Below are 24,783 nucleotides of genomic sequence, written 5' to 3' on the forward strand. Positions count from 1 at the left end.
GCATTAAATCTGCATATAGAATCAAAAGTATATTAGTGCCTGTTTAAAATTCAAATAAATTTAAATGACAGAATGCTTTAGAACTATAAAATAGAATGGAAATTACTTTGAAACAATTTTATCAAGGTAGTCTAACTTCCATAACTAAAATTTTACTATTTTGCTTTAATTTTAGCAGACTAATGAATGTACTCAAATACTGCTTCCATTGTCATTGTAATCTCTCTTTTGGAATTCTACGAGAAATATTTTCAGTGTAGGAAGAGCTGCTGTAGCTAAATTCCAGGGAGTTGGAGGCGGAATGAAGTAAAATAATGGAGTACTCTTTAGAACAGTTTTTTTTTTTTTTTTTTTTTTTTTTGCTGAAAAAAAGGAGAAAGGAAAAGTTGTAGCTAGAGTTGTTTAAGAAAGGGACTTTTATTTTAACTAATTAATTTATTTGTGTGTGTGTGGTGCTAAGGATGGACTCTAGGGCTTCGTGCATGCTAGGTAAGCTCTCTATCACTGAACTATAGGCCCCACCTAGGATTTACACTTCCTTCTTCTTAATTTTTAAAATGAGTGACACGTAAACATATTTATATGCTAAAAAAGAAGCCACTGAACAAAACAAGTTGTTAAAACTCAGGTTAGAGATGAACACTTCACTGAGAAAAGTCCTTCTACTATAAAGGCCCAGGAGATAGGTATGGTAGCTTTAAAACATATCCACAAATTCTTTGTTATTCTTCCTTTAAGGAGTGCAATTTAATTTTTCTCTCCTTCAGTGTGGGCTGTACTTAGTGACTTGTTTCTAATGAATACAACGTGATGGAAATGATTGAGCATGATTTCTGAAAGTGAGTCACAAAAGATATTGTGGGGGCTGGGGATTTAGCTCAGCGGCACAGCGCCTGCCTGGCAAGCGTGAGGTCGTGAGTTTGATTCCTGGTACCGGAAAAAAAAACAAAAAAAAAGATATTGTGGTTTCTATCTTGGTTGTTGGTTTTTTTTTTTTTGGATCACTGGGAGAAGCCACCTGTCATGTTGTAAAAATACTCAAGCAGCAGTATAGACACGTCCATGTGGCAAGGAATTAGGGACTCCTGCCAAAACCAGAAAAGAACTAAGGCTTCTTGCCAACCACCATGTGAGGAACCCATCTGGGAAGTGGATCCTCCAGCCCCAGCCAGGCTTTCTTATGACTGCAGTCCCATGTAACACCTAGGAAGTACTGAGCCAGACGGAGCCATCCATGTAAACTGCTCCCTGGCCACAAAAATGGCCAGATTCTATATGTTAACTCACCAACTGCTGGGGTGATTTGTTATGGTACAATAGATAACTGATACAAGAAGTAAAGATGAGAATTCTTGGAGGACAAGGATAAGAGAGAAATAGAAGAGAAATAAAGGCCAATCGACCGAGAACAAATGCTGGCGAGGCTATGGAGAAATAGGAACTCTTCTCTGCTGGTGGGAATGCAGACTGGTGAAACCACTGTGGAAATCAGTTTGGAGATTCCTCAGCAAACTAGGTGTAGAGGTCCCATTCAACCCAGCTATCCCCCTGCTGGGTATTTTCCCAGAAGATCTGAAAACATCCTATCACAGCGATATATGTACACCCATGTTTATAGCAACACAATTTGTAATTACTAAATTGTGGAAGCAACCCAAATGTCCATCCACTGAGGAATGGATTAAAAAATTGTGGTATTTTTATACAATGGAATATTACTCAGCCATAAAGAAAGATAAACTCAAGGCCTTTACAGGTAAATGGTCACAACTAGAGATCATACTTAAAAGTGAAATAAACCAGACCTCCATGTGTAAGCAACATATTGTTTCTCTAGTGCAAGAACCTAAAAGAGTGAATAAAAATTAGGAGGTATGATAGACATTGTGAGATGAATGGAAACTGCTCAAAAGTAAAAAGCAACTGGGATGAGGGAAAAAAGAAGAGAAAGAAGGGGAAATTATGTATGTATATATGTATATACAGGATAGCTAACACAGTTGTACTACTGACTTCTCTATCGCTTTACTGAAAGGAAAAGTTAATGATTAATTATTTGATCAGTCTTACATGTCTCTATTTGTTTTCCTGAGAAACCACTTTGAAGATATCAATACGTAATACAACAAACATTGTTAATTTCCTACCACTTTGTCTGTAATTCAGTATTGCTTATATTGTCCTTATGCTATTTTGTAAATGAATATCTGTTAATATGGTTTCCTTCTTTTATTTTCAAAATAAATTTTTTTTAAAAAGATCACTTAAATGAGTGTTTTAATTTTGGAATTTTACAGAATTATAATTTATTTACTCCACACTTGAACATTCTAAAAGACTGACAGAACAGTCTTCAAAAGTCATATAAGAAAACTAACAATGGAAATTTTGAATTTTAATACCTACATAGCAGTATGAATTAATACTGTGCCAATTATTTGCTATTAGACAGTAAAAGACTATTGCTGAATGAAAATATTCTGTTATTTTGGAGATTATCTTTAAAGATTCATTTACACTATTATATTCAAAGTAGAGGTACAGCTCGGTGATGAAACACTTGCCTAGCATGTATGAGACCCTATGTTCAATCCCTAGCACTGCAAAAGTGTTAAAAAACACAAATGTCATCTTGCAGATAACTTTACCTGTAACTAATGCTGTTCCTTCATAATTCCATCTTCCTGCAAGTACTGCTCCACAGTGAGCTTCTACACTTTTTTCCACTCTTCCTAACTTGGAAATCAGGTGAAATTTACCTAAAAGAATTACATTTGATTCGTCTATTTTATTCAATACTAAACATTTGTTGAGCACCTACTACGAGTTAGTGTAGTACCAGGCAGTAAAGGCATAGAGCAAACAATATAACTACCTCAGTCTTCACGGAACACACAACTCTACAGGAAAATGGACATACACACAAAATTATCAAACCATAAAACAAGCGGTATAATAGGTACATGTATGCTGTGCCATGATAGTTCAGACATCCTTCGATGTAAGCAAACTTTTACATTCTTGGAGTTCTTTTTCAGCTATGAGAAGAGCTGGGAAAAGTATAAAGTAGAGGAACCAAAATACGTAAATGAATCATCCCAGGTTTTAAAATACTTGCCTTATATGATTTTTTACATTTTTAAAGGCTACAAATGCCTTAATGTAAATCTTTAACACATTTTTAAACAAACATCTCTAAAATGTGGGATGCAGCTGTGTATATTATTTAAAAATAGAAAATAACCTAAAGGAGAAAATGACTGGTGAGACAAAATAGTTGGCAAAAGATTGCTTATGTGCTCCTGGACCTGCCCCAAATCTCAGGCTTTTTAAGAAAGTTGATGTTATAAAAATACAGAAGAGGAAGGGGGTCAGAAAAGGGGAACACTGAGAGAGTGATGAACAAATTTAAAAATGTAACTTCCTCTTCCTCTAGCCGTGGGGGAGAAAAGTCAAAAGGAAAAAGTGAGAGGGAGAACCTCTTGAGGAATGAGCTAGAGCAATCTCTGAGTGTTGGGTTAACATCATGCAAAACGAACATGTTTTAAGAGCTTGGAATAAAACCATGTGCTCACACTTAACAATACTGTCCTGTACATTTAAAAATCTGTGGAAAGTAGATCTCCTTTGTGTTTTTTACAATAAATTTTTTTAAAAAACATAGTGGGTTAAAAATATATATATATATATATAGCACAGGGGCATGGTATCACAGACTTGTAATCCCAGTACTCTGTGATGCTAAAAAAGGATGATCAAAATTTCAAGCCTGGCCTGGAAAATTCAGCAACTTAGGTTTTGTCTCAAAATAAAAAAGTTAGGGGTGTAGCTCAGTGTGAAGGCCCTGGTTCAATCCTCAGTATCACTAAAATGAAAACAAAAAATTAGAATGACTTCAGATGTTTTCCTGGAGGAGACCCACTGACAACATCCCAGTGGATCCACCTTCTTCCCTGAACGCTTCTTTTTTATTGCTGGATATTATTTTCTGTCTCACCCTTCTACATCTTCTCTTTGATATCATTCTTTTTTTCACTGCCTTCCACAAGATCTCATCCATTCCTCACCCTAGCCTTGGAGAAAATACTTCGGTTTTCTCTTCTCCCATATCTAGTCATGGCATGCTATCTTATTTTATTTTAAATAGTAAGTATAAAAATAAAATCAAATGTTATAGTTTCTCAAGAGTCATATTTTTTCATATTACACTTGCAGATTTATCTTTTAAATTACATTTGTTTTACTATATATATTTCCCCCTATGAAAGTCTTTTATCTAAAGCCAGTGTGAAGCAGAGATACAAGGAATTATTAATTGCAATTAGGTAATCTGAATAACTCAGGTAATCTGAATAATAAACACTCAGACCATAGAAATTATCAAGACTAGTTATTTTTATAGTCCAAATTCGCCAAATAAAAGTCAGTGCTCATATACTATTGATTTAAAAGAAAATGCAAAGCAAAATGTGGTAATGTATATGTAACAAAAGAGGTAAAATGTGAAAATATACATCTATTTATGCCTGAAGAAACACAGGAAGGACAAACCGGAACCAAAAAGCTTAGTCATCTATAGGAAAAAATAGAAACAGAATGTATGAAACTGGGTGGATGAGGTTAGGGACATTACTTTGCATATTTTTTATATACTGTAGTTTTTACTTTATGTAGCCATCTCTGTTAATGTTTTACATATCTAAAACATAAATCAATAAGGATAGGAGAAAGCCTATTCAAGAGACAGAACGGGGGCCTGAAACAGCTTGAATGTCTACCCTCAGAGGCAGATAAACAAAAAAAATCTCTGCGCATAAATTTGCCAAGTTTCTGTTACTTAGAGTGAATGTATCCCTAATTGGTGAGCCCTTCTTAGAGTAGGCAAATAGTAACACAGATACAAATAGTTCAAGTATTTTTAAGAAACCAAAATAAAAATGTTCCTTAAGAAATTCTATTCACTAGTAGGAAAACTATGATCAAGTTATATAAATCTGTAACTCTGTAACTGGAAATTAATATGTGCTAGAAAATAAAGGATATATTTAATAGATACCTGACTAAACGAACATGTATATCCATTTTTCTTAATATATGCATGTTATTAAGTCAAATGTAAAGAAATTAGAAACCAAAATTGTGATGACAGCTAAACTCAATTCATAAGAGCACAATGAAAGTAAAGCCAAAGGCTTAGGTTCAGTCCTACTATATCTCAGTTTAATTCACGTCTTCCATAACAATAGTTCTATGGCCTACACACAAACCAAATGACTACACAGGAAATAAATAAAAGTATGTAGATCCACAAATACCGATTTTATAAAACAACTCAAACCACAAGTCATACAAATATATTATGCCTTTTAAATACAAAGATGAGCATTGTAACATGAACTTACCATCGGAACTTGTAAGAACAAAGCTTTCGGCTTGAGTCTGTTTCTTTATGCCTAAACTTTTTGGAAACCAGTGAAGATCTATCGGGTAAATATCATCAGGCAGCTTCACTATTTGATTTGTTTCACTGGTTAACAAGTTCCACTTCACTATCTGGTGATCATCACTACATGAATACAGTTCTTCAGCAGTAGTCCAGCCCACACAGCTTACTAATTCTTGATGTGATGCCATATTAAGGAAGTATAAAACACAATCTCAAATAATTAATAAAAACATTCACCGACATAGATTATAGGAGGAAGTAAAATAAGTCAAATGTTTTCAAGCTTCTAAATGTAGTTTGCATTTTATGACTTTGATATTTTTTCCATATAAAGGAAATTAAGGATCTATGAAAGCTGTTATCCAGATAGAAAGCATGGAAGAAAGTCAGATGCCAGAGAGGAGGAAAAGATTTAACTACATAAAAATTTAAAATTTGTGTTACAAAATATTTCTTAAACATGGCCAGAAGATACACAAAAGAAACCCAATAGATCAAAGGGTAGGACATGATCTAAAGTGTGGGGAAACAGGAAGAAAATAGAACTACGCTCGATCTGTATCATTTATTAGAAAGAATGTATTCTTTTGGCAAATTTTAAAAAAATCAGTTATCAAAAGATGACTGAAAACTAGAAAAATACCTTCTTAAATCATAATTATAATAACAATTCACCTAGGGGGAAAATCATGGTTTAACAGCTGAAACTAAAGCTTACCAAACTTTTCCCCTATTTTACTTTATTTTTAATTGACAATACCAAACTTTTAAATATTAAAGTCAAAAAATAATTCTACAATTTACAGTGCTCATTAGATGCATATGAGGCACAGTCAAAAATAAAATATGATCGCTAAAATCCTTTATTTAACATAATTTGTCAGTCCCTGAATTATCAGAATTTCCGCGTAAATTGAGGTGCCGAAGTAGCCCTTGCATCCTCCATCAGGACAAGCGGCTTACTGAAACAGAACTGCACACCTAGAGAAGGCATACAGGTGTGTCTTTCACAGAGAAGGTTTTCTCCTGTTTACACTGGGATGTTTAAACTGCCCTGTTGCTCCTGGTTGTGTTGCTTCCTCTCTTATTATGTAGTCCTTTTACTGCATTCTCTTTTCCTGATGCTTTTTTGGTTTGGTTTGAGCAATCAAATTTTCTCCCAGAAAACAGACAACGTGCCATAATTATTTTGAGATGTTGAAAGATTTATATCAAAATGTGATAGATTAAGCACAAAATAAAAGATTAACAGATTATAGAAAGCCCTTAAGAGTCCTCATGAACAGGCACTAGAGTGCTACTGAAGCACTCCTAATAGAAATACTCAGCAAAAGGACCACTAAACCATGGCTGAGAAACTGCTCCAATACAATTGTTGCCTCCCCAATGAGGTTTCTAAAAGCTAGAAAGGAAAAAAGTAAAATCTAGAAAGGGAAAAAATACACATGCATATCTCAAATCAAAAGATTTTAGTTTATCCTTTTACAAATCACTATAAACACATCAATGTGCAAGAACTTATTATCAAATAGGTTATCTAAAATTTGAGAGAAATTAGAGGACTGCCAGATCAAGGAAGTCTAAAATGAGTTATTCTTGAGCTTTAAAACACAAAAGCAAATAGCAGACATCCATAAAATTGTGTATGGCCAGGCATGGTGAAGTAACCCCTGTAACCCTCACAAATGGGAGCCTGAGGCAGGAGGATCGCTGTGAGTTCAAGACCAGACTTGGCTATATAGTGAGTTCAAGGACAGTCTCAGCTACATAGTGAGTTCAAGATCAGCCTGAACTTCATTCTGAGACCCTGTCTCAAAAAACAGAAGAATAAAATAAAGTTGTGCATTTATATCCTGAGAGCACATATTAAAAAGGAGGTACATAACATCTTTAAAGAGATAAATAATTAGACAAAATAATACAAATGAAAACACAAACTGAATTTCAAAAGGTTTGATCAGATGTTTAAATCAGCACTTTCTATTTTTGACAAAGGACCCTGTTGTCTTTAATTTGAATCCATTGCAGATTAACATTTTATAAAATTTAAATGTGGGCTTGGAAGTGTGATCAGTGGTACAGTGCATGCTTAACATAGCTGAGGCCCTGGGTTCAATCCCCAGCACTATAAAATAATAATCTTTTAAAAATTGAAATGAATTATCTTATGTCTGGATGTTATGATGATAAATTGCTACAAAAATCCCTTACCTCTCACGTTCAATTTCTTTATTGCTTCACAGGCCTGCAATAAAGTCTACAAATAGCATGTTGAAAACCAGTCTAAATACGAATGGGACAGTGGAGGCAATCACATCTTGACACGTTACTGAAGGCTCTTGCTGACAAAATAGAGTCATGTATTTGAGGAAATACTGACAGTTGCCACCTTCCCTTGTAAAATAAGAGAGATCTCACTGCTCAGATTTCTCTAGCTTGTCTTCTATAAAGAGTGCAAAAATTCAACAAACATTTACAAGTTCACACTAACAAAGAAGTTACATATTTTTAAAAAGCTCTTTAAAATCCTATTAAACTAAATAAAGACTACATTTTCTAAGCACGTAAGTCAAATACTTGAGTAAGAATTTGAAAGTAAGATTTAGAACAAATAGTTTGGAGAAATATACCTACAACGCATGATCTCAAATATTCCAAAAACAACTTAGCTAAACTACTATTAAAAAATGAAAAAAATGCTTACTTCGGCAGCACATATACTACAAAATTTTTTTTTAAAAAAATCAATCCATTCTCTAACTACACTACAAACTAGAAAAAAAAAACTTTTAATAATACTATAGTCAGATGATTATAATAAGGTTTATAAATATGAAAAGGATATGCTTTGGTTCTTTTAAAAGAGATATCTTCAGTCTCATGTCTCCACTTCTAGTAAAATTTTAAGATGCCACTTGATTGTATTCACTGTAAAAATAAAAGGAGAAAAAACATAACTCAGCAGCAAAGACAAATGCATGTGTACAGGAAAAAGAAAAGGCAAATAAAACATCCCAAGGAGAATCACAGTAACTGTAATCCTTCTGGCTTCAAGTAAACAGAAAGAGGAAGAAAACTAGGGTGTGTGCCAAGAGGTGATGGGGAACCTTGAGTTGAGCTCCAGAAGTCCTCTATAACCTGCCTGAGACAGTCCTTCAAACTTGGAACATCACGAAGTAAATCTGGTCAGGTAATGAATATCCAAAGGCTGTTCTGAAGCCAATCAAAAGATTCTGCAAAAAGGGAACTCTGAAATCACAGATCAATTTTCACTGCGTCTAATGGGTATCAATTAAATTCATATGGTCTAATAGTTAAATTACATTTTTAAGAGCCTTAATTCTAGAATAATAATGATAATAATATATTATCAACCTTTTGTTCCAATCTGGGGTTTACATTCTTTAGGACAGAGATACACTGCCCAGCAATTGTAGTTAGCACAGTGGCAACGTGAAAAACAAACGAGTTAGTAAAGGAAAAGGTAACAGACAACTTGTGTTATATAAGGTGGGTGAGATGGCACACAACTGTCGTCTCAGGTACTCAGGAAGACTGCTTAAGTACAGGAGTTCAAGGCATAGTGAGGGACCATCTCAAAAAAAAAGTTGTATAAGAATCATAGTGTAGGGCTGGGAATTTCGCTCAGCAGCACAGCGCCTGCCTGGCAAGCACGAAGTCATGAGTTCGGTTCCCGGTACAAAAAAAAAAAAAATCACAGTGTAATTGCCAAATGAAAAGTTGCAAAAAGGAAAATAACACCCCCAAATCACCACATAATCAAAAGATACCTGTGAAGAAAATGCTAAACTGTCTTGGGTCCAATTCACATCTACAGAATTCTTTCTGAACATATCACTAATCTAAAAAAGGATTAAATCAAATGAAAATTAATGAAAGGGGAAAAAGTCTCCTTACCAAGTAAAAATTTACTTCTAACTGTATTAAAGGAGTTGTGCTTACTATACCTAGGAATTCAACAGGAATTTACTACCTTAGAAAGTATCTGTCCCATGATCCAGAAAGACTTTTAGATCAGCCAGGAATAAGTACAGTTCTATTTCAAAGCATTCTTTTCACCTTTCTCTCGTCTAGTTCTCTTGGATGATTTATCTTGACCTTCAAAAATCTGAAACTGGAGCTGGGCTGGGTAGTGCTCATTTATAATCTCAGCACTTAGGGGGCTAAGGCATGAGGATTGCAAATTCCAGGCCAGTTTAGGCTACATACTCAGAACAGGTCTCAGAAAAACAAACGACAAAAACAAAACATGAAAACTATTGGTAGCACAGCCAGAGCCAGAATATAATCTATCCCAGGTACAATTCACAAACTCATTTTTTTGTTCTTAAGAGTTTTCCACCTTTCTTAAAATTCCTTTACTTGGGAGGCTGAGGCAGGAATATTGCAAGTGCAAACCCCACCTCAAGAATTTAGCAACTTAACTTGTCTCCGGTCTTAAAATTTTAAAATTAATTAATTAATTTTTTAAAAAAGAAAACATCTGGGAATAGTGCAAAGTTCAGTGTAGACTTGGTTTAAACCCAAGTACAACAAAAAGAAGGAAAAAAAAAAACCACACACACACCCCAACAGAAACCTTTCTTTTTCATCAGATGGTCTCTGATTACATTTTATAAAAAGCAGTTTGCTCATTATAATTCAAATTTATTCAGATTACAAAGATTCTAGAAGAATAAAGTAAAAAAGTCATTGCTTCTGGAAATGATGCATGCAACAGATAAGGAAATATATATATATAGATAGATAGATAGATACACATATATATATAAATGCACATAATAGTAACAAATCAAAAACTCAAAAAATCTTGGCAAAAGCATAATGTATTCCACATCAGAAAATTTGAAACTTCTGAAATCCTACTTTCTTACGAGAAGACATTCTAGTCTTCTTTATGGAGTAAAGGCAATATGGTTATAAAAATGAAATCACCAACCATTCAGAAATATGGTGCCAAGGAAGCAGAAAAAGAGGAGGTTGAATCCAGCACTGGGAAGATTCTCCCTTGCTCAGAACGATGTGCCTCATGCATTCCATTTAGCTGACACCATCTGCATGGATGACACGTGCATTTTGATATAGAACTGAATAGAACAAGGGAAAATTTCAAGGAACCGCCTGAATGCCTCACTGAGGTGCTTTTATCTGCACAAAGGCACTGGTCACGGAACATCTGCCTAACAGTGGTACTGGGTACTGGGTAGGATAGGTAATGGAAAACCTCTAGGTTATAGATAACTTTGCAACTTTACATGGGGAATGAACAGCAACTATGCCTTCGTTACTAAAAATCACTTCAAATTGTCATTGTTCCTGAATGGGTCAATATTTATGAGGCTTGAGTGGGAAAAAAATGTGCTTAGCAAAACCTGACAGGCCAATCTCCAAAATATACTCCAAATCTGGTTGCTTCTCAGGTCCTTCCTCATAGCCCAAAATTACCCTTACCCTCTGCGCCTTAATTATTGCAGGAAGTCCAGAAATGATTTTCGGCTCCTATACTTACTCCTTCTAGCTTTCTATAGGATTTTGGGGGGTACTGGGGATTGAACCTTGGGCCTTGAACATACTGTATATAAGAATTCACTAAGAATTTTCTCCCTTAGAAAATATTTACCACTAAGCTACATCCCCAGCCCTTCAACTTTCTAAATATACTGGCTAGCTGTCCTTTCCAGGCTAAATCAGAATACAAAGGCCAGTGTGGTTAAAACAAAGTGAGTAAAGGGACTAGCAGCAAATCAAGAAAGAAAGGGCGCATAAGTTATGTAGGCTCTTGGAAAGTTACAATAAAAGCTCCAGTTTTTCTCCTGAGTGAATTGAAAATGCGGTGGAGGAGTTATGAACAAAGGAGTGATATGATCTGACTCACATTTTATAAAGATCACTAAGGGTGGTATGCAAAAAAAGAGACCACCAAAAAGGAGAACAGACAGAATTTCAATAATCTGGAAGAAAGATGAAAGCAGTCTGGGTCAGGAAGGATGAGGAAAGCAGTGCTATGAAGTAGTCAAAATCGGAATATATTTTGAAGAAAGAGTCTATAAGATTTGCTAATAAACCAGGTTTCAGTGAAAGAGTAGTAAAATATGACCTAAAGTTTCAACACACAAATGGAATTGCCACTTACTGAACAGAAGAAGACTAAGGAGCAGGCTGGATGGGCCAGGGATGTGGCTCAGTGGCACAGCACATGCATGGCAAGTGCAAGGTCCTGAGTTCGATTCCCGGTTGGAAGTGGTGATATTCAAAATTCTGTTTTGATATGTTAAGTTCAAGGTGCTGCTGGGCATCCCAGTGAAGGAGTAAAAAAGAAGCTGGATACACAAGTCTGAGTGAAGGGAAAGGTTACTGGAGATATTAATTAGATATTAGGATGTGGAGTCTAAAGGTCATATTAAGAGTCACAGATAAGAGGAAGTTAAGGAAGAGAACATAAATGCTGGCAGATTTAATGACTTAGAAGTCCTATTAAAGTCTAAAGAATTTAGATTCTAAAGAAATAAACTTGCAAAAACAAGTAGAAAAGAGTCAGGTGAAGTGGAGTACATCAATAATCCAACTACTTAGAAAGATGAGGAAGAAGGATCCCAAGTTCAAGGTCAGCCTGGACAACTAAGCAAGACCCTATTTCAAAATAGGATATGATACGATACAAAACAAAACAAATGGCTAGAATGTGGCTGAATGGCAGAGCACTTATCTAGCATGTGTGAGGCCCTGGACAGCCTGGATTTATTTCCCAGTACTAAAGAAAAAATACTTTGAAGGCTGAGGCAATAGGATTGTGGTAGCCCAGGAGTTTGAGACCAACCTGGGCAACAAAGTGACTTCCTGTCTCAAAAAAACATACAAGTGGAAATATTCAAATAATGAGATGTTTAAAACAGATTTATTTTTTTGCACTGGGAATTGAACTCAGGACCTTGCACTTGCCAGGCAGGCACTTGCGCCCCTGAGCTATATCCCTGGCCCTAAAACAGATTTTAGAATGAGTGCAGATATTGGTACAGACAAGTTATGACTATGCAAATGGGTGGCAAAGGTCAAGGAATTGAGAGGACAGAGGTTTTGAGCTGCTATGTGGATATTTAAATCACTGAGAATAGTCAAAACAGAGCTAGAGAAAGAGATAGTTACCCAGGTGCTATAACATTCATTCAATGAGGAGAAATAGCAAAGACATCTGCAGGTGACAGCTATAATAGCAGGTGGGTAGTAACCCTAACCCTAACCTGGCAGGAGTTGTTTCAAAGGCATTAGGTCTTCAATAGGAAGGAGAAAGAATCAACTTTCCAGATATGGTAACAAGAAAAAAGGCTCTTTGGCACATATGATTCTGGGAAGAAAAACAGTCCCTACCTGAGATGTCTACAGAAAGTAATTTCACTCGGCATCAAAGCTTGAATCTTAAGTGTTCTCCAAAGGCTCATATGTTGAAAGCTTGGTCTCCTAGCATGTGGCACTACTGAGAGATGGTAGGCCCTTTAGGAGGTAGAGCTTAGTAGAATAAAGTTAGGTCACTTGGGTATGCTCTTGAAACAGGATACCACGCTTTCCTCTTTCACTCTCTCTGCTTCCCAGCCACAGTGAAGTGGGCAGGTATGATTCACCTTGTGCTCCTGGCCATGATATTCTGCCTCACCACAGACCCAAAAGCAGTGGACGGACACCTCTGAAACAATGAGCTAAGATAAACTTTCCCTCCTTTCATGTCGATTCTCTTAAGTATTTTGTCATAGTGATAGAAAGCTGAACACATTAGTAAACAACCAGATTTATATCTGGTTGATATAAATGGGATCCTGATGGTAAAAGAATCATTCAGAATAAAGGTTGAAGACACAGGTTTGGCTATTAACATACTGTGAGTTCCAAAAGGATTGAGAAAGTGAAGAGCTAAGAGTTTAGGTCAACTGGTGGGAAATTCCTGGCTGGTTGTCCTTCCACATCCATTCATCCCTGCTACTGTAAGAGAATCTTAAATTTTACTGCATACAAAACTTAGTCACCTAGAACATCCCAGAGGTTCTTAAAACTAGGTATGGCCACATAAGGCATTAACAGTTCTAAAACCCACAAGCATATACAGGAACACCATCAACCTTACTGGCCTAATCTGGGTGTTATAGCCTATGGGGGGTTCACTGGCCCAAAGTAATGGTTACCGATAGTGACAATGCGAAAGTGATACCAAAGGAAGCTACTTTATCACCTCTTGTAAAGGTTATATAAAGTCACCAGGCCTGGTGCGCAGATCTATAATTCCAGGCATGGGAGGTTGGGGCAAAAGGATCACAAGTTCATCACCAGCCTGGGCAATTTAGCAAGATTTTGTCTCAAAATAATTTTTTGCTTAAAGAGGGCTGAGAATATAGCTCTGTGCTCCCTGGGTTTTACAGACACACCCAAACCAAAGAAAGAGAAGAGAAATAAAATTACAGCCTACCCAGCAAATAAAAACTTAGAAGACCAATAGTGCTTATACCATGCAATCAAGATCACAGACAAGATAAAAGAAGCCACGATATTTGACCTTATGGAGAGGTCTGTTAGTTCAATACTACCTACTAAGAAGTTTAAATGACAAAGAATAAAATTTCATCACACTTAAGTTACTCTTATCAATAATTAATCATGAACTAATATCAAGAGTTAAAGAGTCCTGAATGTGGAGGCTGACATCACCTCCACACCACAAAAATGTGGAGGGATGTTAGATATGATGAAATGCTACCAAAGTCTCCTCTAGAAAAGTGGTTAATCAAATTAAATTCTATCCTTTTTCAAACTGTCCTATTAGTAGGGTTGTAGTATTGATACAGAATTTTGTAAGGGTAGAAGGAGCAATCTTACTAGTTGCACACAGAACTCTAGAGATTTCTTTTCAACCCCGATAACAATGTTAGCATTTACTGCAACAGGCAGTTTAGGGAAGGAAAAGAATTGCAGAGAGGGGAAATAACTAATTGTTCACTTTTCCTAATATTCCCTTAAACACTGGGCTCAGTCCTTGTAGCATTGCTGTATCTCTACTCCTTGGTGCGGTGAACTCACCAAGTTTCGTGGTTTACAATTCAAATATATTCACTGTATATTAACAACTCTCAATTTCAGATCACATTTACATCTCTCCACTGAATTCAGACTTTTGTATCTATGTGATAACTCTATCTGAATTTCTAACTGTCATCTCAAACATAATAGGATCTCTATCAAACCTCTGGTCTTTCCTCTACCTTTGCTCTTCCCAGAGTGTTATCCATCTGGGTAAATGGCAATTCCATTCTTCCAGATGCATAGACTAAAAACTCAGACTCATCCCTAACTCTTCTCTCACATACCAAGGTCAAGTTGGAAAAACTGTTGGCTGTATATTCAAAATATATGACTTTTCCTCACCACTTGTTATGCTTTGAGTCTAGAAGCCCCATCCCCAAAGCTTCATGCAGTGATGGGGGAAGGCTTTTTAGTTTGTGATCGGTTCACTGTCTAGTGCTGCGATTTGGGTGTGAGTATATACCCACCCTAGGGTAAGTAGCTTGCATATAGTATAAGGGAGGAAAGAGGCTTGATTCTCCCCTTTTGCTCTTGTTGCTTTTGCTGTCTTCCACCACCATGAACTGTTGCCCCTCTGTCATGTGCCACACTGCTTTGGAACCAGCTGATTAGGGACTGAAACCTCTACAAACCATGAGCTACAAAAACCTTTCCACCTTTAACTGTGGTGTTGAGGACTTTGTCTCAGCAACAAGAGAACAGTAACTAAGACACCCCCACTGTCCGTATATCAACTATTCACCAGAATTACTACAATAGCCCCCAACTGTTCTCCTGTACCTGCAACAATCTATTCAATGATAGACAATATGACTGTTTTTACTTATCTCATTCAGCACAGAAACAAAGCTCTCACAACAGTGTCCAAAGCACTTACCGCTCAGGATTCCCATTTTGATGATTAATTTAGTATGTCAACATGGCTAGATTATGATCTAGCCATCTGATATTCTGGGCAAATACTAGTCTCAATGTTGCTGTAAATGATACTCTTACGAATGATAAACATTTACAACCAACTGACTTTAAGTGAAACATATTCCTCTGTATTGTATGAGTGAACTTTATTCAAGCAGTTGAGGACTTTAAGAGCAAAGACAGAGGTTTCCAAAAGAAGGGATTCTGCCTTCAGCTCGCAACATAGAAATACCGTCTTCAGAATAAGAAACTACAACATCAACTGTGAGCTGAATTTCCAACCTTTTGGGTAGCACTGCCCTGTAGATGTCAGCTCCCACAATCACATTAGCCAATTTTTTAAACTCTCAGTAAATATGTAAGTGGATAGATGGTAGACAGAGAACATGTACATATATACATAATAGATAGATGATAGATAGATAGATAAAGACATTAAAGGAAAGAAATAAAAATAGTAGCTACAAAGCCTTTTAAATCAGAGGACCTCAATATATTTGGAGGCGAAGGACAGAGAACCAGTAACAGAGATATATTAGTGACAGCATAGAAATAGAGGATAACTAAGAGAACTCCTTCAAAGTCATTTAATCAAGGGCACTGGTCGGATGGAGTACTTCTATTTTTAAAAACTTATAGACTGACGGTTCAGAGAAACATAAGTACATATGACAAATGGGTTATCAAAAACTCGAAACAAGGAGCCGTGGATATAGCTCAGCGGCACAGCGCCTGCCTGGCAAAAGCAAGGTCCTGAGTTCGAGTCCCCAGACCAAAAAAAAACCCTCAAACCAATGCCCACAGAACCCAATGTTGGGATACTAACATATTTTTATATATATTTAAGAGCGGGTAAATTTAGTACTGCCATTCCTGTATTTGCAGAATTTCCTACCTTGTCCATTTTCCAATGATTAAACACACACACACACACACACACACACACACACACTCACACTCTCACACACACACACACACACACACACACACACACACAAACCAATCTCTTCTTCAGCCTTCCTTACAGTTAGGACAGAAGCAAATAACTTAGGCTCTGGCAATTTGATATCTGTGCCATATTTTGAATGAGAAATAACTGACTCAGGCCAGGGATGTAGCTCGGTGGCATAGCACCTGCTTGGGAAATGCGAGGTCCTCAGTTCTATTCCTGGTACCAAAAGAAAAGACAAAAAAAAAAAAGGTTGGAAATTCAGGTCACAGTTGATGTTGTAGTTTCTCATTCCAATATCTGAAAATAATCAAAATATGAAAAACTTTTACTCTCAAGTATCTCAGGTAAGGGATAGTCAACCTGCGCTATCAAAAACTGAAAAAGTATGTTCATTATAGATTTACACCTCTGTGAGGAAATACGTATCTTTAATGTGGAACAGAGTTCGAGAACAAGAAAATAAGAATTAATGTTAAGAATTAGATTTAAGCATTATGCTCATTGAAATAAACCAGGTACTAAAGGTCAAACACTATATGGCTCTGCATATAGGAAGTACCAAAAGCAGTGTAATTCTTGAGACAAAAAGGAGAGTGGTGGCTGCCAGGGCCTAGGAGTAAAGAGGAAACAGCGAGTTATTGTTTAATGGGTAAAGAGTTTCAGTTCTGCAAGATGAAGAGTTCTGTGATGGAGGCAATGGTAGCACAACAAAGTTCATGTCCTCAACGCCACGGAAGTGTACACTTAAAAAAGATTAAGATGGTTTAAAGAAAGAAAAGAATTAGTTTTAAGAAAGCACTAAGAAGGCAAGCGCAAGGTCGTGAGTTCGGTTCCCGGTACCGGAGAAAAGCCAAAAAAAAAAAAAAGAAAGCACTAAGATGATTTTAGGCAGGAAACAGGAAGGCACGTCTTGTTGACAAGACGGTCCCAATAGATAGATAAAAAGTGGTAGAAAAACCCAAGAAGCAAACAAGCATGAGAAGGATTAGCACACTTTACCAAGTTTATTATTTACTTGCATATTGGATAACCCTAGAATACTGGTATTAACAGAGATATTAGGCTTGCTCATGACCACTCAAGACCGTATTTTTTTTTTTTTTTAAAGAAACAACGATTAGGTTTATTTGAATGGGCCAGGAAATGTCCTACGTACATTGCCACAAAAACCTTGTTATCAGTTTAACGTGGAATCCTTTAGAAACACCAGTTAAGACAGCTTTGGAAACTGAATGCCTAAATGGTTGGGCACCACAAATGGCAAAAGAAATGAGATCTCTCTTGTGTTCTTCACTAGTTTGCAATCTTTGATTTCCAGGTTTTTGCTCTCTCAAACCCATTTTTTGCATTTCTGAAATCAAGAATAGCCTCCAAAATTTCTTCATTGGTGTTCATCACAAATGGACCGTGTTGGACAACTGGTTCTCTTAATGGCTCCCCAGCAATTAAGACAAAATGGCTTCTCTCAAGACCGTATTTTTTAAAAATGCATTTTTTATCAAAGTTCCCCTAAGTTGAAAACTCTAATCAGACTCACGTCTTCTTCAGCAGAGAAATGAGAAAGTGGCAGATTTTTTACTCAAACATCCTATGATAGAGCTGCTTGCAGACTAAATCTAAAATCTCTTGTATGGCAGGTCACAGAGAGGACCATGCACCAATGCCAGGCACACACTCAAGACATGTGACCGCCAACAGCAGTGTAGCTCAACTAGGAAAGACCTCCAACCTCTACCCCACGTCAGTGTCTGTATGCAGGTACTACAGTGCATGTGTAAGGTGTAGTATTTATGTTTCTTCACAATTCTATGATTAATAGCCACAGTCCAGTGTTATTCTTTTCTCTTTTATACCGTGGGGCAGTTTTAAGAAATAACGCTAGCAGTCAAATTTACTTCTGGGTTGCTATCTTATGCACATTGTTGTGTTTTTATTATTTATAGTTACCATCTTTTTACTTCGCAACTTTTTTTTATCTTGCACATGTTTTTAGATCTTGCTCTTTTTGGACACGTGCTCCATAGGAATTTAGATAATTTCTTGAAAATGGTCACCATTTTTGAGACTATGACTTGACCTCACTATGTACCCCAGAGTAGCCTGGAATACCCAACGTTACTCCTACTGACTATATTTACAATATTTTTGCAAGTGGGCAATACGTTGTAACCGACAAACCACGTAATGCACAAATTTTCAATATGTGGTCACCTTTAATTCAGGTTTGTAATTCAACTACCATGAAAGAAATCATGTTAAACCAATATACCAGAATGCAGCACAACTATTTATAAAAATAAGATATTTGTTGATAGAGAAAGGGGTCATACGTTAAACGACAAAAACAAGGTGAATAGCAGAATCATATAATTCAATTCCTTTTGTGGAAATAAAATGTGATCTACTGTTAAAGCTGGTCAATACTACAACATTTTCTGGGATTATGTGCAAGATAATAATGGAGACCTTAGGCGGGGGCATTGGGATGAAAGAGGAAGCTGCTATTTTGTTTTGTTTTGTGGTGGTAGGCAAATGGTTACATGCCCAGCTCTAAGAAGGAAAGTGTTTAATTCTCATTTTATGTTTCTGTACTATTTGAGGTTTTTAACCACATTCATAGTATTTTTCTTATCTGTCCGTTTATATACTTAATATAGGTTTATGTGAGTGATAAAATTATCCAATTGTGTTTCATGCATTTCTGCATTTTTAAAAATCCTCACCATTCTCTACACCTGATCCCCTTCTTTTTTGAAACTCTCACCTAGCTTACCATCTTGATATACTTTGTTTTCTTTCTTATATAAAATAGTGCTAATACTACCTACCTCACAAGTAGTGAAGGTGATTAAATGAGATAAGCTATGTAAAATATCCTGCACATTGCCTGACACATAGAGTAAGCAGTTAGGAATTGTTACATATTTGTAGTAAAAATTGTTGGTTTTGTCACACAACACATATTCACTCTTTTCCTAGATAAAAGGAATTTACTTATGGAATAACTGCTTTTTTACTCTTACCCAGTGTGACTTAAATAGAGTCAGCATGATGCCTAGACTTAGGCCATGTAGAGCACACAGACGCTTTCACAGGTAGCCCAGGAAATGATGGAGTGAACCCCTTGTCCCTGGTATTTAACTCTACAGTATTTGAGGCTGGAGCTCCTATAGTTATGTTACCACAGCAAAAGTGATTTGAGGCATCACAGGCCACAACATGGAGCCAGAATATACAGGGTGTGATCAACGAATACAGTGAAGGTTTAAATTTTTTAAAACATTTATCACGCTTGGGCGCTGGGGCTACAGCTCAGCTGCACAGCCCCTGCCTAGCAAGCACAAGGTCAAAATCCTCCCCCTCGCTTTGAACACCATTATCCCATCATTCTTGCCACTTTCTAAAGCAATTCTGGAACTCCTCTTTCTAATGTTCTTTTCATGGCTTCCTAGATAGAGATCTGAATTGATTCAAAAGGTTAATGGCAATTTCTGTCAAATAAAAACATTATGGTGTATCCTCACCCACCTTATTTACCAGATCAGGCACCGTGGGACTTATGGTTCTTCCCTAAAGTTAACATGACCCGGAAGGGTGAAGAATCTGTTCAGGATGTCAGGACAGCCGTAACAGCACCACTACACACTCATGAAAGAGGACTTCAGAATGGATTCAGAAAATGGCAAGAACATCGAATAACTGCATTGGTGAGGAGTGGTATTTTCAAAGGGATTAATAATAATGTGTATTTTACTGTAATACAATTTTTAAATCTCTATTACTTCTATCAGCTGAATATGTCTTTCCATAATTCTAACCTACAGGGATAAAAACATACCCATCTTTCAAGATGGTATTTCCAGGGGCTGGGAGTTTAGCTCAGCAGCACAGTGCCTGCCTGGCCAGCGCAAGGTCATGAGTTCGATTCCCAGTACCAGAAGAAAAACAAAAACAAAACATAAAAGATGGTATTTCCAGAAAACAACTGTTTTATTTCCTAGTTTCCCAAGTTTTTTGCTTTGCTTTGGCTTGCTTTTTGTGATGTTAGGTCAGAGTTTCAATAAGACTAACATTACTAGGGGACTTATACTATTTTTATATCTCTCTCTGCTTCTGCTTGGGCTAAATTTGGGGCCTCAAATATCTAGGCAAACACACTACCATTATGCTATATCCAGAGCCCCAGTGGTTTATATTATCAACAGGGATATTCATTTCTATCTGTAGTATGTTTCTATCCAACTTATTAATATTTAACGATATTGTCTAAGTATTTATGCATTATTTATATAAATTCATGTTTTAATTAGTTAATATCTAATTTATTTAAATATTTACAATTATAATCTTCTTAAACATTTGCTCAGAAATTTCATTTCAGACTTTCTAAAGCTTTTAAAAGTTAAACAAAACATTATTGTAACTTTTACAAAATTGCATTTTTTGTTTTGTTTTGTTTTTTGTTTTTCTTCTGGTACCAAGAATCAAACTCATGACCTTGGGCTTGCCATGCAGGTGCTGTGCCACTGAGCTAAATCCCCTAAAACTGCATTTAAAGAATTGCAAATAAAGATTTTAATCCTAAATAAAATTTTTCTCTTTGAACATATTTCTTCAGGTGGGATATAATTTTGCTTTTGTAGAGCAAAAAATAAGGCTTCCTTTCTCAGACTGCCTGAAATTGCAGATATAAAGTGTGATCAAAGAATACTATGTTTAAATATTAAAATGTATTATAATAAAAGACACATTGCTATTAATCCCCTTCAAATTGTTTCCCCTCACTTTGAACATATTTATCCTATAATTGTTGTAACTTTCTGAAGCAGTGCTTTGTGTCTTAGCTGTGCTGGGCTCTTTGATGATCTGAACTGATTTAAAATGTTTACCATTTCATGATCATTTTGACTTTGGGGAAGATCTGGAAGTCACATAGTGTCAGAGAACACTGCATAATGTTTTTCCAAGCCTTTCCATTGATTGGATGGTGCCGTATTCACCATATTTTTTATCACCTTATAAAGACCCAAAACTCAAAATAGCAACAACGATGGGAAAGTGTATATGAAGTGAGGCAGATTACACACATGGGAATTCAGGATAATGTATATTTTACTATATTAATTTTTAAATTTTTAAAAAGCATTCATTGTATATTTTGGTCATCCCACGTAAATACTGTTGGTGCCATAGATGATTTTAGACTGGGATAGGGTTATGGTTGTAACCCAGCCTTTTCCAGGGGGACTCACTGCTTATAATTAGACTCTGTTAATGTTTTCATATGAGGGTCCAAAGTGTTGTCAACAATCAACCCAAATCTTTACTATGACTTCAATACCCTCTCAAAAATAACACTTATTCTGAATGTAGTATTTTCATTGTATTATATAGATCTCCTTATTTAGGAGTACTCTGTAGGCATTTGTTACAAATGTTTTCTCATTATAAAACCTGGCTTAAGCCTGTTTTGAAAATATTTGTTCTGAGTGAGGTAGTTAGGTTCAATCAAATTGAAGGCCATCTGCCAGTTGATTTATTAACATTTTGTTTCTTTCTCATCATATCATTTAAGACCTTCCATACAGATAGCAACACAGCAAGCCAGTAAAACTAGGATATATTTCTCTCTGACTTACCATTCTTTTTATTCCCTGGTCACTAATTCAAGTATTGATGAAAAACAGTACCTCACCGACTTCAAGGGTGTATATTCTTACTATCAAAAGCTATAAAACTTTTCCTCAAAATGACTTCAATTTTTTCCCATTCTGCTGTGTACAAATTTCTCCCTTCCCATATTGAAGAACACAGTAAATAACTAAAACCATGGGATTGGTTTTTTCCCTTGCACATATTCCACATAATTACTGTTAATTATTCTTCCTATTTTTACCAAGCCATTCTTGGGTCAAAATTTTTTTGATAGCTGTATTTTCCACCTCATATCTAATATGCTTAACTTGGTTTTCATAATCCTTCATAAGCTATTCTTCCTCTAACTTTGCATCCTATTTCTCATCCATAGCACTCATAACGTTAATGTTGCAAATACTGTAACATCAAACGCTCACATATGCTAAATGAACAATTATAAACAATCCTGGCAGGGCGTGGTGGCGCACACCTGTAATCCTAGCACTTGGGAGGATGAGGGAGGAGGATCGTTGTGAGTTTGAGGCCAGCTAGGCTACAAAGTGAGTTCAGAACCAGCCTGAACTGCATAGTGAGAACCTGTCTCGAAAAGACAAAAAAAAAAAAAAAAAAAATCTTATGAAGTACGTACTATACGCTAGTTTTTTATAAATAAGTCCCATCAAGCAAAATGATAAATTGAGGAAATTGTCCAAGTATACAGTATAAAAACTGTGAGACTTGGGACTCTGCGCTTTTTCAATGTGTATCTTTCTACCTCTTTGTGCTGTGCTCCCCATACCACTCAATTTGGGCTACAATGTTTTTGTTTTCACAGGTGATACCCCTTCTGCTCAGGTTTTGTACTGTTTTTAATCCTTTGAAAATGAAAAAGATTCCAGAAGCCCTGAAAGGGAATCCCTATAGTATCTTGATATCCCTGACAGCCAAAAAAAAATTTTTGAGTTTTATTTTCTGTATTTTATTTTAGAAAAACAATTTTTCCAGCTGCAGATACAAAGGTACGTTACAATCAGTCAATGCTTATTCACACCACACCAGTCTCCCAAACCCACCAAACGCTTACATTTGCAAGTGCACTCTCCACCTCTCTCCACCCCTTTCTGGTAATCACTGAACTTAATTTTATGCTCCTCGTATAAGAGCCATAGTATATTCGGAGCAACAATGCCAATTAATTCATAAAGATTTATTGGTATTCTAATACGCCAAGTCCTAGCTAAAAAAAAGGGCCCAGCAGTTCTAAAAGTAAGCGTTGTGGATACTGAAGGCAGTCACATCAACTAGCGGTGCTTTAACATTGTGAGGGATTAGGACCAAATTCAAAGATTTGGAAATTGTGGGAAAACCAACCCTCCAGAAAAATGCACACACGAACTCTGTATACGATTTCCAGGGTGTTATGAGCTTTAAATCCCCGTCACCTACCGTCAGTTCCATGGTTTCAATTAAAAACCCACTAACAAAACTAAATACTCTGGGAGAGGAATTTTCATTATAGTGCTTGTCAGATAATCCTTATTACGTCCTGAGCAGTACGACGTGTAAAAAAGCGACTTGAATTGCTGATCCATAATGCCCTTGTAAGATAACTTCATAACCCGGGCAGACCGTTTCTTCCATTAGAAACACTTTAGTCAAAGGATTTTAAAAGCCCAAAATTCCCTTTCACTAGCAACACTAGTTACCTAACAACAATAACTCGAAAATCGAAATCATGATTAACTACACAATCACTCACTAAACCCGGTCTTCTAGTTTTCCCTTTACTCCCTTCACACTCGGGGCTTCCTCCTTCGCATCCCAAAAGATGACCGCTAGAGCCCTAAAGTCCTCAGCGAAACAGAAAATAACTGATGCTCTACGAAGCAAGCGCTCTCAAAGCAAGCGACAGCAGAGTCCTGCGATGGCTACAACTTCCAAACCCTTGCCACAAACCCCCAGGAGGTAAAGACTCACCTTAAGTTCCAGGAAAGCAGCGGTGTCTGCACGTAGACCTGCGACCAGTTTTCAAGAAGCTTCCCGACCTTCCCGTCACCATAGTGATTTCTAAGCGCTGCGCTGCATCTTCCCTCTTCCCGCGATACTTCCCAGGGGCACGTCACCGGGCTGGGCCTGGGCCCCGCCCCCAATCGAGCCCGCCCTCTCTTTAAGGGGTGTCATTGGACAACCGAGCCCCGCCTCCAGCTGTGAGCGGGACCCTCCTCCTTTTTCCCCTTTTTTTTTCAAAATTCCCCAGGTTGTTGTTGCAAACGCTGTAGTTCCTGCAGCAGTGCTTCTGCTTAGGCCACGGAGAAAGCATTTCTCATTTTTTTTTTTCCACTTAATAGAAACTTCCCCTCCTGCCGGGCTCCCGCCAGGAGTTTGCGCATGCGCGCGAGCGACCAGAAGATGGCGGTGCTAATCGCCGCACTTTATTTTAAATTAGTGGATCCCAGAAAGCATTGCGCGCATTTGTAACGAATTTCCGTTCGAGTTTGTATTTTAGGCGCCATTTTCGAGTGAAGGACCCGGAGCCGAAACACCGGTAGGAGCGGGGAGGGGGTGGGCCTGTAGAACCGTTTCAAGCCGCGGCCGGAGCGGGCCGTCCCGCAGGTAAAGTTCTGGTTTTCCGGGCGCGGCTGTCACACGCTGCTTAACTGCGCTGGCCGCGCGCAGCCGGTCCGGGCGGGGGCTGCGCGCCTCTCCCGCTGTCACCCCTCCCCCCGGCCGGGCTCCCGCGCGCCGC

General features: G+C 37.1%; 1 protein-coding gene across 1 annotated transcript in view; it reads left to right on the top strand.

The window, feature by feature from the left end:
• Positions 1-24,482: 24,482 nt before the first annotated feature.
• Smc4 (structural maintenance of chromosomes 4) overlaps positions 24,483-24,783 on the top strand; it is a gene marked incomplete in the record, with an annotated part of 33,972 nt that continues 33,671 nt past the window's right edge. Inside the window, 1 exon segment of the mRNA XM_005393119.2 lies at positions 24,483-24,582.

Source organism: Chinchilla lanigera, unplaced genomic scaffold (genome assembly GCF_000276665.1).
Source record: "Chinchilla lanigera isolate Chin_1 unplaced genomic scaffold, ChiLan1.0 scaffold00047, whole genome shotgun sequence".
NCBI classification, from domain to species: Eukaryota; Metazoa; Chordata; class Mammalia; order Rodentia; family Chinchillidae; genus Chinchilla; species Chinchilla lanigera.